Source organism: Triticum urartu, chromosome 5A, assembly GCF_056163025.1.
Source record: "Triticum urartu cultivar PI428250 chromosome 5A, HENAU_Tu73, whole genome shotgun sequence".
NCBI classification, from domain to species: Eukaryota; Viridiplantae; Streptophyta; class Magnoliopsida; order Poales; family Poaceae; genus Triticum; species Triticum urartu.
The window spans coordinates 240,552,603-240,563,657 of record NC_141877.1 but is presented as its reverse complement, the minus strand read 5'-3'; the positions used below and the strand labels follow the sequence as shown (position 1 = coordinate 240,563,657).

At 54.4% G+C, this 11,055-nt stretch overlaps 2 pseudogenes; both read right to left on the bottom strand.

Annotated features, from left to right (window-relative positions):
- Positions 1–559: 559 nt before the first annotated feature.
- Positions 560–3,937, bottom strand: LOC147970920 (uncharacterized; annotated as a pseudogene).
- Positions 3,938–8,330: 4,393 nt separating this feature from the next.
- On the bottom strand, positions 8,331–10,393 carry LOC147970919 (uncharacterized; annotated as a pseudogene).
- Between the last annotated feature and the right edge of the window lie 662 nt (positions 10,394–11,055).

The window sequence follows — 11,055 nt, the reverse complement described above, 5'->3', positions numbered from 1 at the left end:
CTACAACACTAGGAACGATTTGCTCCATGCGGGAGCCGTTATCTTCATCAAACTCCACATTTACCGTTTCCTCAATGCATCCGGTGGATTTATTGAGAACTCGGTAAGCATGAGAGTTTGATGCATATCCAACAAATATGTTCTCATAAGTTCTAGACTCAAATTTAGCTAACCGGGATTTTTTGTTTAAAATGAAACACTTACAACCGAATACCCAAAAGTATTTGATGTTGGGCTTTCTCCCGATTAGGAGCTCATAAGGGGTCTTGTTCTTGAGCTTGCGAAGATAAAGCCGGTTTGAAGCATGGCACGCGGTGTTGATGGCTTCTGCCCAAAGCTTGTATGGTGATTTGTACTCATCAAGCATGGTCCTAGCCATCTCAATAAGAGTCCGATTCTTCCTCTCCGCAACACCATTTTGTTGGGGAGTATATGGTGCGGCATATTGGTGCTTTATCCCCTCTTCACTCAAGAATTCATCCATCGTATAGTTTTTGAACTCGGTGCCATTGTCACTTCGGATTGCCTTGATCTCACAGTTATGTTGACGTTGAGCTTCTTAGGCAAAGTTGATGAAGGTTTCTTGAGTTTCATCTTTAGTCTTGAGAAAGAACACCCAAGTATATCTTGTGAAGTCATCAACAATGACAAGGCAATATCTCCTTCCTCCCAAACTATCATATGTTGGAGGCCCAAATAGATCCAAATGGATAAGCTCGAGGGGCCTCAAGGTGGTGATGATAGTCTTCACTTTATGAGCTTTTTCATGAAGCTTTCCGGCAATGCAAGCACTACAAGGGCGATCTTTGGCAAAATACACATTGGTTAGTCCAAGAATGTGCTCCCCCTTTAAGAGAGCTTGTAAATTTCTCATGCCCACGTGGGCTAGCCTATGGTGCCATAGCCACCTCACGTCAGCCTTGGCCATTAGGCATGTTGCAAGATGAGTTTTCTCTTTCGAGAAATCAACCACGTAAAGGTTGTCTTCAACATGCCCAACAAAGACCACTTTGAGATTGCTTCTCTTAAAGACAATCACATGGAATTCACCAAAATGTGAATCATATCCGGCACGAGCCAATTGAATAGTTGAAAGTAAATTGTAGTGAAGGGATTGGACAAGCATGACATTTGCAAGAGATGAATCATTAGAGATTACCACCTTGCCCAAACCTAATACCTTTCCCTTGCTATTGTCACCGAAGGAGATGTTCGAAGAGGCCTTGAGTGAATCAATGAACTCCACAAGCATCTCCCTTTCTCCAGTCATATGATTGGTGCATCCACTGTCGATCACCCATTGAGTTCCACCGGAGACATAGTCCTACAATAATCAAGCTTTGGTTATAGGTACCCATTTTGCAATGGGTCCCGGTGAGTTAGCAACGAGGGTCTTGGGAACCCAAATAGTCCAAGCATAATCATCATAGTTAGTTCCAACAAATTTTGCAAAGGTATAGCCATCATCTCCTCTCATGAGAACATATGATGGATTGTTCTTGCCGGCAAAATTCTTGGGAATGGCCTTGTCCCTAATGACCTTACCATTCCCAACACCCTTCATTTCCTTCTCCTTCTCCTTGTGCCCTTCTTGCACAAACACTACCTTTTGGGGAGGGGAAGGAGTCGGACCTATCTTCTTGTGGTTGTTCTTCTTCTTTTTCTTACCACTCTTAGATGCGGGATTAAACCCAACCCCCTCCTTGGCAACACACTCCTTTTGGTTGCTCAAGAGATCCTTTAGGTTTTTCTCCCCTTGGATGCATGATACAAGCCCTTTCTCAATTTGAGCTTTCAACTTCTTATTTTCCTCTTGAAGGGAGGTGCAATCATGAGCAAAGTTAGCCGTGCAAGCATCATCATTTAAATCTATATGAGGTACGGAAGTGAGAGCCTTAATGGTTGTAGCTTTTAGTTGAGCATAAGACTCGGTGAGGGCAATGAGGTCACCTTTGACAACCTTGGAACTAATCACAAGGAACTCATGCTCCTCAACAAGTCTTGTATGGTCAACTAGAAGCTTTTCAACTCTAACGTTAAGAGCATCTTTATTCTCAAGAGCAAGTTGCAAAGCATCATTGGTTTTAACAAAGTCAATTTGATGAGCAGATAAGGCTTGCTCAAGTGATGCTCTCATGACACTCTCTTCATTAAGTTCGTGCTCGAGGAGATCAACTCTCTTTTTCCTCTATAAGGAGGTTGTCAACATTCTCAATAAAGTCATCGCGTTCGGCAAGTGACGTAAGGAGATCGCCAAAATGAGCACGAGCTTCACCATGAAGAGTTTTCATGAAAGCCATTAAGGATTCCTTATCATTATCCACACCCTCCTCACACTCATCCTCCACTATCTCACATCAGACATTGGGAGTGTAGGTGTCGGGTTTCTTGGGTTTGGACTTTGTTTTTACCTCTTTGGCCATGAGGCACCGATGAGTGAATGGCTTGTCCTCGTTTGGAGAGTCGAAGAGGCCGGTGGTGGAGGAGGAGGTAGTGGCATGCATGGCAAAGGCGGCCGTGCTCACTTGATCATCATCACCATCATCTTCATCTCCAGACATGTATTCTTCATGAACAAGAGCCTTGTCATCCTTCCTCTTTGCAAACTTGGTGAACTTCTTCTTCTTAAGCACAAGCTTCTCGGAATTGTCTTCACGTCTATCATATGGACAATCATGACAAAGTGTCTTGGGCTATCACAATTGTAGCATTTCCTTTGTCCAAATGATCTTCCTTGAAGATTTCTTCCTTTGTTTGCCATGGTCCCGGAGTACTTCTTGACTAAGAGAGCCAAGTCTTCTGCAAAATCATTTGCCGGGCACGAGGTATCATTATCCTCCTCACATATCTCTTCACTCACTTCTTCCTCCCTTGAGGATTGGCTCATCACTTTCTTGGCCTTCAAGGCAAGATTGGAGTTCTTGGTTGCTTGAGCTATTGCAAATGTTTTCTTGGACTTGGTTTCCAAAAGAACATGGGTAGAGAAGGTGGAAACAACTTGAGCCGAAGTCAACTTGTGATAGTCCGGACATTGATGAACCATCATGACCATGGTATGTTCTGTGAGAACCATAGCATCTATGAACTTGTCCTTGATGAATTCATCATTTGCCCAAGTGCACCCGAAGGTTCTCAAGTTGAGCACAAGGGACTTCAACCTTCGGTAAACCTCTTCTGCGGACTCACCCTCATTCCTCACAAAGAGATTGACTTCTTGTTTGAGTAAGGCCAACCGAGATCTTCGAATTGCTTCATCTCCTTCAAGAGACTCCTCAAGGCAATCCCAAATTTCCTTTGCGGTTTTGAGAAGAGAAATGGAATCACTATAGTCTTCAGTCACAACGTTGCGAAGCATGTTGTGCGCGGTAGCATTGAGTTGATCGTCAACCGCTTCCCTTGGAGTGAGATTCATTGGGTCCTTGGGGTTGAATCCATTGACCACAATCCACCACAATTGAGTTGAAGCAATGCGCATGTGAGACTCCAAATCTAGCTTCCACTTAGCAAATGCATTAGCTTTCAAAGGGGGCGGAGGCCCAACAGGATTAATGCGAGGATGTTGCAAGGGTTGAGGAGAGTAAAAGGGTTCCACGGCATTGTACTGGGGAACTTGAGTATGAGCCGGAGAAGCAAGAGGTTCCCTAGAGTCATCCGCATCATGAACCTCATTTGGATTAAACGAGTTTGATGCGGATGTTGATGGCTTTAAGCGAGCATCAATTTCCTCCTTGACCGAGGCCCGAACCTCTTTCAACATAGAGACTTTGAGGTCAGCAAACATTGAAAGAAGATCAGCCGCGATCAAGGGGACATTCGGGTTAGTAGGAGCGGCGGGAGAAACGACAGGAGCACCAAGTGTCTCAGTCGCGGAGGGGGGTTGGTTTTGACCATCCCCCGCAACGGGTAGGCCACCTCCCTCATTCCCTAGATCGACCATATCCTCTAAGGTTGTAAAACCTTATATTAGAGGACGAGGCTCTGATACCAATTGAAAGGATCGATACGGTCGACTAGAGGGGGGGGGGGTGAATAGGAGACTACAAATTTTAATCTTTCTTGTAGATTTAAAGGCTTAGCGGATAAAAGAGTTCACTAGATATGCAACTAGGTGAATGCAACCTATATGACAAGCAAGCTCCAAGAGAGAAATGCTAGGCAACAAAACTACTTAGCAAGCCAACAAGCATATAACAACAAAGAAAGGTGCGGGAAAGGATTAACCACAAGTGAGACGAGGACGCAGATTTTAACCCGAAGTTCACTCTTCCTTGGGGAAGAGCTAATCTTCGTTTGGAGCGATGCCGGAGCCAAAGCTTGCGAAACGCCACCAAAGGCTCACCGTATTCTCCTTCGAGTCACCCCAACGGATGAGCCTCGAAACACTCGGGGTTGGTCTTGAAGGCGACCACCACACCTTTACAAACTTCTCTGGAGCACACCACAAGCACGGAAGCTTCCGGAGGAACCTCTAACCGCCTAGGAGCCCAAGCTCCAAGAGTAACAAGTCAATGGGGAAGAAATGTTGTGGGGAACGCGATTTGGTTTGGTCAAGTTGTAGATTGGGTCTCTCCAAAGTTTCAACAAGTTTGGGTGGAGGGATTGAGAGTATTGAGCAAAATGGGGTGTAGCAATGGTGGAGCTCAACAAGACATTAGGGTTAAGGGTTGGAGGTGGAAGAAAGGCATATATATAGTGTTCATGGGCTGGTGGGGATTTCTGCCCGTTGGACCCCGTGCGCACGGGCTAAGTCAGCCCCGTGCACATGGGGTATCCAGAGACAATCGCACCACCCCGTGCGCACGGGGGTCAAAAGACCCCGTGCGCATGGGGTACCCAGAGAGTTACGCAGTACCCCATGCGCACGGGGGTCAAAAGACCCCGTGCGCATGGGGTACCCATTAACTTTCTGTTCCAACTTTCTGAGTACCACATCACACACACTAGGTTCATTTTAGGTGGTCGGAGTGGGAAGGGTAAGAGAGTAAGGCTCGGCAAAGGCATTCCCACACGACATTTATCCACACAAACCCCTCTTAATAGTGCGGTCTTTCCTACGACTCGAAGCAAACCAAAACTAAACCTTCGAAGCGTCGAAAGACCACGCCTTTGTCCTTTTTGAAATGGGGGGGGGGTCACACATCTCCATCGCGGGCACTTAGAACCAATAACCTAAGATAAACTTTAGCAACCGATATTAGTTCAACTAACCACATTGTCATCACACCAAAATATAGCATAAGTGCCACTAGCACTTTCAAGCTTCCTGCCTCTCACACCCTGATGACGACGCGCCTCTTCCTCCTTCTGCGCCATTACTCCCAGGTTCTTCTGCCTCCTCTGCTGTCTTGGACCGTGCCCTTTCAGAGATGACTCTGCTGCGGGAAGATCTTCTGGGCACAGATCCGCGCCTGGTAGCTGGGCGCCTGGAGCTGGCCTCCGGCTGGCTTCAGTCTGACACAGTAGTCCGAGCGGCGCTGAGCCAGGCTGCGATGACCTCCGAGAAGGAGAAGCGGGCCGTCGCTCAAGCTGCGGCCGATCGCGACGTGGCGCTGAAAGACGCCGGAGCCGCCCACGACCGCTGCCGGGCGCTAGAGGACGAGCTAAAGAGTCTGCGCGATGAGCGCACAGAAGAAGCTCGCGGCCGTCGGGCGAAGGAGAAGGAGATGAAGGACCGGGAGGATGCCATCAAGAACCGCGGTGCCGAGCTGGGGGAGTTGGTGAAGTCGCAGGCCACTGAACGCAGCCGGCTGGAGGAGCGGGAGCAGAAGGTGGAGGCGAAGGGGGTCGATCTTGACGCCAAGGCGAAATTTCTGGCCGAGGACCGCACGGCCTTCACGCTTCTGGAGAAGAGGTCTTGCGAGGCCCTGAAGTCACTCTATGAGAAGGGCTTGGAGAAGCCGTTGGCCACCAATGAGGACGGCCCCGCCCAGTTGCTTCCCTACTTGATCGATGCGCTTGAGGAAGTCGTGTGTGGCATCGACCCCATGGCAGAGGCAGAGGCTCGCGTCCTTTCTTCAGCCGCGCCGATGCACGTCTTCAGCCACCTCCATCTTCGCGATCCTGCCGCCCGCCTTGATGAGCTGCTAGAGCCTGTGGACGAGGAGCGTTGTGCGGCTACCGCCGCAGCCATGAAGCGTCAGGTGGAAGCCCTGCTGGAGAAGTTCGACGCCTTCGCCCCCGCACCTTCGACCGGTGGTGAAGGTGAAGACGACGCCACCCAGTAGGGGGCACCTCTTGAAGGTGCCGAGGGTGTCGAGGGATGACTGGCTTGCGGCTTCTTTCCTGTTGAAACTCCTGCAACATGTAGCGTGCCTCGCGGAGGCGTTTAAACTTGTGTTTGGTATCCGGAGAACAATATGTCTTGTAATATTTGCTTTGAGATTTTGCGATTTTCTTCCTATTTGATTTATGTTCTACGTTGGCAGAGCCCGACCCCGCGCATACCTCAACCACCGTTGGGCAGACCGGAGACCAGGACAGACCCAAGGAGTGAGGGGCTACGTGACCAGTTAGGCTCCTGAGTCGCGATGCTCAGGAGTCCCCCTTGACGCGCAAACAACTTGTGGAAAGGAGATGCAATGGTTGGTCTTGTGTTCTACGTCGACAGGGCCCAACCCCGCGCATACCTCAACCGCCGTTGGACCGACCGGACACCAGGACGGACCCAAGGAGTGAGGGGCCACATGACCAGTTAGGCTCCTGAGTCGCGATGCTCAGGAGTCCCCCTTGACGTTCAAACGACCTTCGTACCTTAACTCCGCTTGGGGAGGGCGTGTGACAACCAGGTCCGAGGGACCTGATGGGGTGGCGTACGCTTGGGCGTGACCCGAGCGCAGCCCCCGTGCCCAGACCCCTCGCGCGGCTCTCCCGAGGGGAGGCGTTGCGTTGAGGCCAGACACCGAGCACGGAGGCTCCCTGAGGTTGATACGGCCGTGAGGCCGCCCTCAGTTGTTTATCACCAGGACGGACCATGGCGCTTCCGCACTTGCACGGGCATAGCCGCTCCTCGGCAGTGTCGACTGCCAGCGCGGAGCATGGTGCTTCCACTAGTACGTGGGAGGGGACTCCCTACTGCAGAGAGCCCCCGGGGCGTGTACAGCCCCACCCTGACACGTGGCTTGCACGACAGGGCTAGACAAGGTGTGTCTGGGCACTCGTGAGCCAACGCGGGACTCACGAGGCCCTACCTCAAGGCAGGTTGCGCCTGGTCTTGATTCTTGTTCGTTGTCTTGGTCCTGCGAGGTGGTCAGGCAACCTACGCCGAATGAATCTCCTGAGGTTATCGCATGAGAAAGCCAAGCAGCAACGGCCCCAGGAGGTGACGTGAACGGGGCCGGCCCGCCAGTCAGAGCTCGGCCGCTAGATTTTATCGACGCTGCAGGGACGGGCCTGAGCACATACGCTGTGCCTAACCCTCTCACACGAAGGGTCCTGAAGAAAGACGACCGGCGCGCAGCTCCCGCGATGGGCGACAATCAAGCAAGTGTAGTCATAAATAGATTAAGCATCAAAGGCAAACTAGCTCAGGTAAATGCATAAACGATATGCGCCACTGGGTCCGGCCCGAGCGGCTTGGGGATAATGCAGCCTGAGGGGCGCCCCCAGCGAGGTAAGCTAAACACATAAAAAGGAAGGGATACATGCCACAGGGACGGACCCACGCGGCTTGGGAATGGTGCAGCCCTGGGGGCGCTCCCAGCTAAACAAACTTGGAAAATGTCACCTGGTTCTGTTGTCGAAGGGGTGTTGAGGCAGCTGAAGGTACACGGCGAAGGGGTTGCTCCTCACGAGCCACCGGGGCCCTGAGCCTCGGGAGGCTCTGGGGGTCCAGGCGGTTCCTTGAGGACCGTTGCCATCTCCGCCAGGACCACGTGATGCCTGGCCTCCTGACCCGCCATGATGCTCTGCAGGTTGCGCTGGAAGGCAGCAGCCACGCTCGGTAGGCCAAACAGCATGCGAACGTAGCTGTGAGGTGGACCTTCGTAGCGCCCAACACGCGAAGGCGAGAAGTGCTCCTGAGATGTGGCTCGGTTGAGCCCTGGTATGTCGATGCAGATGCGCAGCTCACCACCCTCGCCTGGGTGGGGAGCAGCGCCAGGTGGGCGGCGGTCGCCGCGTATTGCTCTTGCTTCCTGAAGCTCCTGAGATACCTTGGTGATGAACTCTTGAGCGCTGGGCGCTCCTTGCCCAGTGTCCTCCTGAAGGAGACATGCCGCGAAACACGCCTCCAAGTGGTGCCCGAGCGCCTCCCTCATGACGTTGGCAAGGTCTGAGGCCCTCCAGAGGAGAGCCCCCGAGCCCTGCCCGAGGAGGGAGCTGGGCGCGCCTTCCTATGCGATAGAGGGAGACGCCCCAGGTGCGCGCGCTGATCCTGAAGAGGTGCCACTTGCGGTGCTGCCCTCCTGAGCTCCGGCACGGAGTTGCTGCTTCTTCTTCTTGGGGACGACCTCCGGAGGGTACCGAGCTGCATTGTGGCCGGGGTCTTCGATTGGCGCTGCTTGGAAGGTGCGCTCAAGGGAGCACACCGCATCTCTTTCTTCGTAGGGGACTATGATGATCCCGCCGCTTCCTGGCAACTTGAGGACGTTGTAGCCATGGTGCGTCATGGCTATGAACTTGGCTAGGGCTGGGTACCCGAGGACGGCATTGTACGGCAGACGAATGTGGGCGACGTCAAAGTCGATGAGCTCGGTGCGGTAGTTCTTGCATTCTCCAAAGGTGACTGGGAGGCGGACCTTCCCGGTCGGGGTGGTGGAGCCATCAGTGACTCCTGAGAAAGGCTTGGTGGGCTGAAGCTGATCGTATGGCACTTGAAGGTTGTCGAACATCTCGATGAACAGGACGTTGAGCCCTGCGCCACCGTCGATGAGGGTCTTGGTGACTTGCATGTTGCTGACGACAGGTGAACAAAGCATCGGGAGGACGCCGGCGATGGCCGCGCACTTGAGCTGACCTGCCGAGCTGAACGTGATGGTGCACTGGGACCATCTGAGCGGGCGCGTGGCCTTGAGCTTGGGGAGGACTGCATTCACCTCGCGAGCAAACTGCTTGAAGATACGCTGTGAGGCTGGGGCTTGAGCTCCGCCCAAGATGCAGGCGATAGCACGCGGCTCCTGGAAGCCCCCAGCCCCCTCATCTTGGTGGTGGTCGTCGTTCCTTCTTGGTGGTGGCGGTAGTGGAGGGAGACCGGCGTTGCCCTGAGGACGATCCTCACGAGGCTGATCCCTCCAGGCGCCCTCGCGAGGCTGATCCTGCCAGTGGTCCTCACGAGGCCGGTCGCGCCATTCCTGACATGGGCCACGGTCATCCCAGCGTCCGCCACCACGTCCTCCTCCTCGGTCGTAGCCCCGGTCGTTGCGCTCAGGGCGTCGACCGAAGTGTCCTTCTCGAATGGCCCCGAGCTCTTAACAGTCGCTGGTGTTGTGGCTATGCAGGTTATGGAAGGCGCAGAATGGTCAGCTGCTCTTGGATGACTCGGGCAGGTCCCTGTCGCGCTTTGTGTCTGGCTCCGCCGCGAGCACTGCTGCTCCCTTGCGCTTCACGTCTTTGGCCTTGGCTTTCTTATCCTCTGGGTCCGCAGCCGGGAGCTCGAGGAGGGAGAGGCGCCCCTCCTCAGCTCTTGTGCACTTGGTCGCCAGGTTGAACAACTCCAGAGACGTGCACAACTCCTCGTGGATGGTGAGCTCATCCTTCATCTTGACGCTGCAGACACCATCGGAGAACGCGGAGATGATGGCCTCGTCCGTCACCTTGGGGATCTTGAGACGAACGTTGTTGAAGAGCTGGATGTACTTCTGGAGGGTCTCTCCTGGTTGTTACTTGACGCGGCGTAGGTCACCCGCAGCCGGTGGGCGGTTGCGAGTGCCCTGGAAGTTGGCGACAAAATGGTCGCGCATCTCGTTCCAGGAGGAGATTGAGCCTGGAGGCAGGTTCAGGAGCTAGGAGCGGGCACCATCCTTGAGAGCCATGGGAAACTAGTTCGCCGTGACTTTCTCGTCGTCGTTGGCCGCCTCGATGCTCAGCTCGTAGAGCTGCAGGAACTCCGCGGGGTCGGGGGTGCCATCATAGCGAGGAGGTAGATCCGGCTTGAACTTGCCCAACCAAGCGACGCTACACAGCTCTGGGATGAAGGCGCGGCAGCCCGCCGTGGTCACCGAGGCTCTGCGCTGGTGGAGAACTTGTCCTTGATGGGGTCCGCGCACCGCCGCCACAGGTGGCACGCGGTCTTGTCACAGTGGCGCAAGGAGCGCGCGGGCATTTTCTCGCGATCGAGGGACTTCTTGGCAGCTTCTTTCTTCTTGCGCGAGCGCCGGACGCGGCAGGTCACGCTGTGGGGCCGCGCGCCTGGGCGCCAAGACTCCGTCTTGGGGCAGAGATGGTGGAGGCGCTCCATGGGCCACGCCGCCTGCGGCTGGCGGAGGGCGAGGCGGCGAGAGGGACGGCGCAGGGGAGCCCCCTGCGACACTGACAAGCTTGGTGATGCGGTCGAGCCAGTCCTCGTAGAGGTCATCAATTGGGCGGTAGCGCAGGAGCAAGCGCCATGCACAGAGCGGCCTGCGCGTCCATGGGAGCGCGATGAGCGTGGGATGACGAGCCGGCCAGGGTCAGTGATGGAGTGGCGGTGCGGCCGTCTCGCCGCACCGAGGGGTGCAACGAGAATGCTTGCTGCTCGTTCCCCGCCGGGCCGGTGGCGGCGTTGGCGGTAGGCGACGGGGAGCGACGGGGTGGCCCGCCGACGGGAGACGTCTGAGCGATGCGGGCGGCGAGGGTAGCCCAACGCTCAGCGCGAGCGCGGCGAGAGTCCGCCATGGAGGCGATGGAGCAACGGGACGCGGAGCGACGGAAGGGAAGCTTCGGCGCACCCCTACCTGGCGCGCCAAATGTCGGATCAACTATTCCAGCAAAACCCTCAAGGTTCGAACACTGGGGTGCGCGCGAAGATCTCCCCCTACCGATCCACGTCCTAGCTTTGCTAAGATCTTACGGGCTAACTCGACGAATTCGTAACACAAGGGACACAAGATTTATACTGGTTCGGGCCACCGTTGTGGTGCA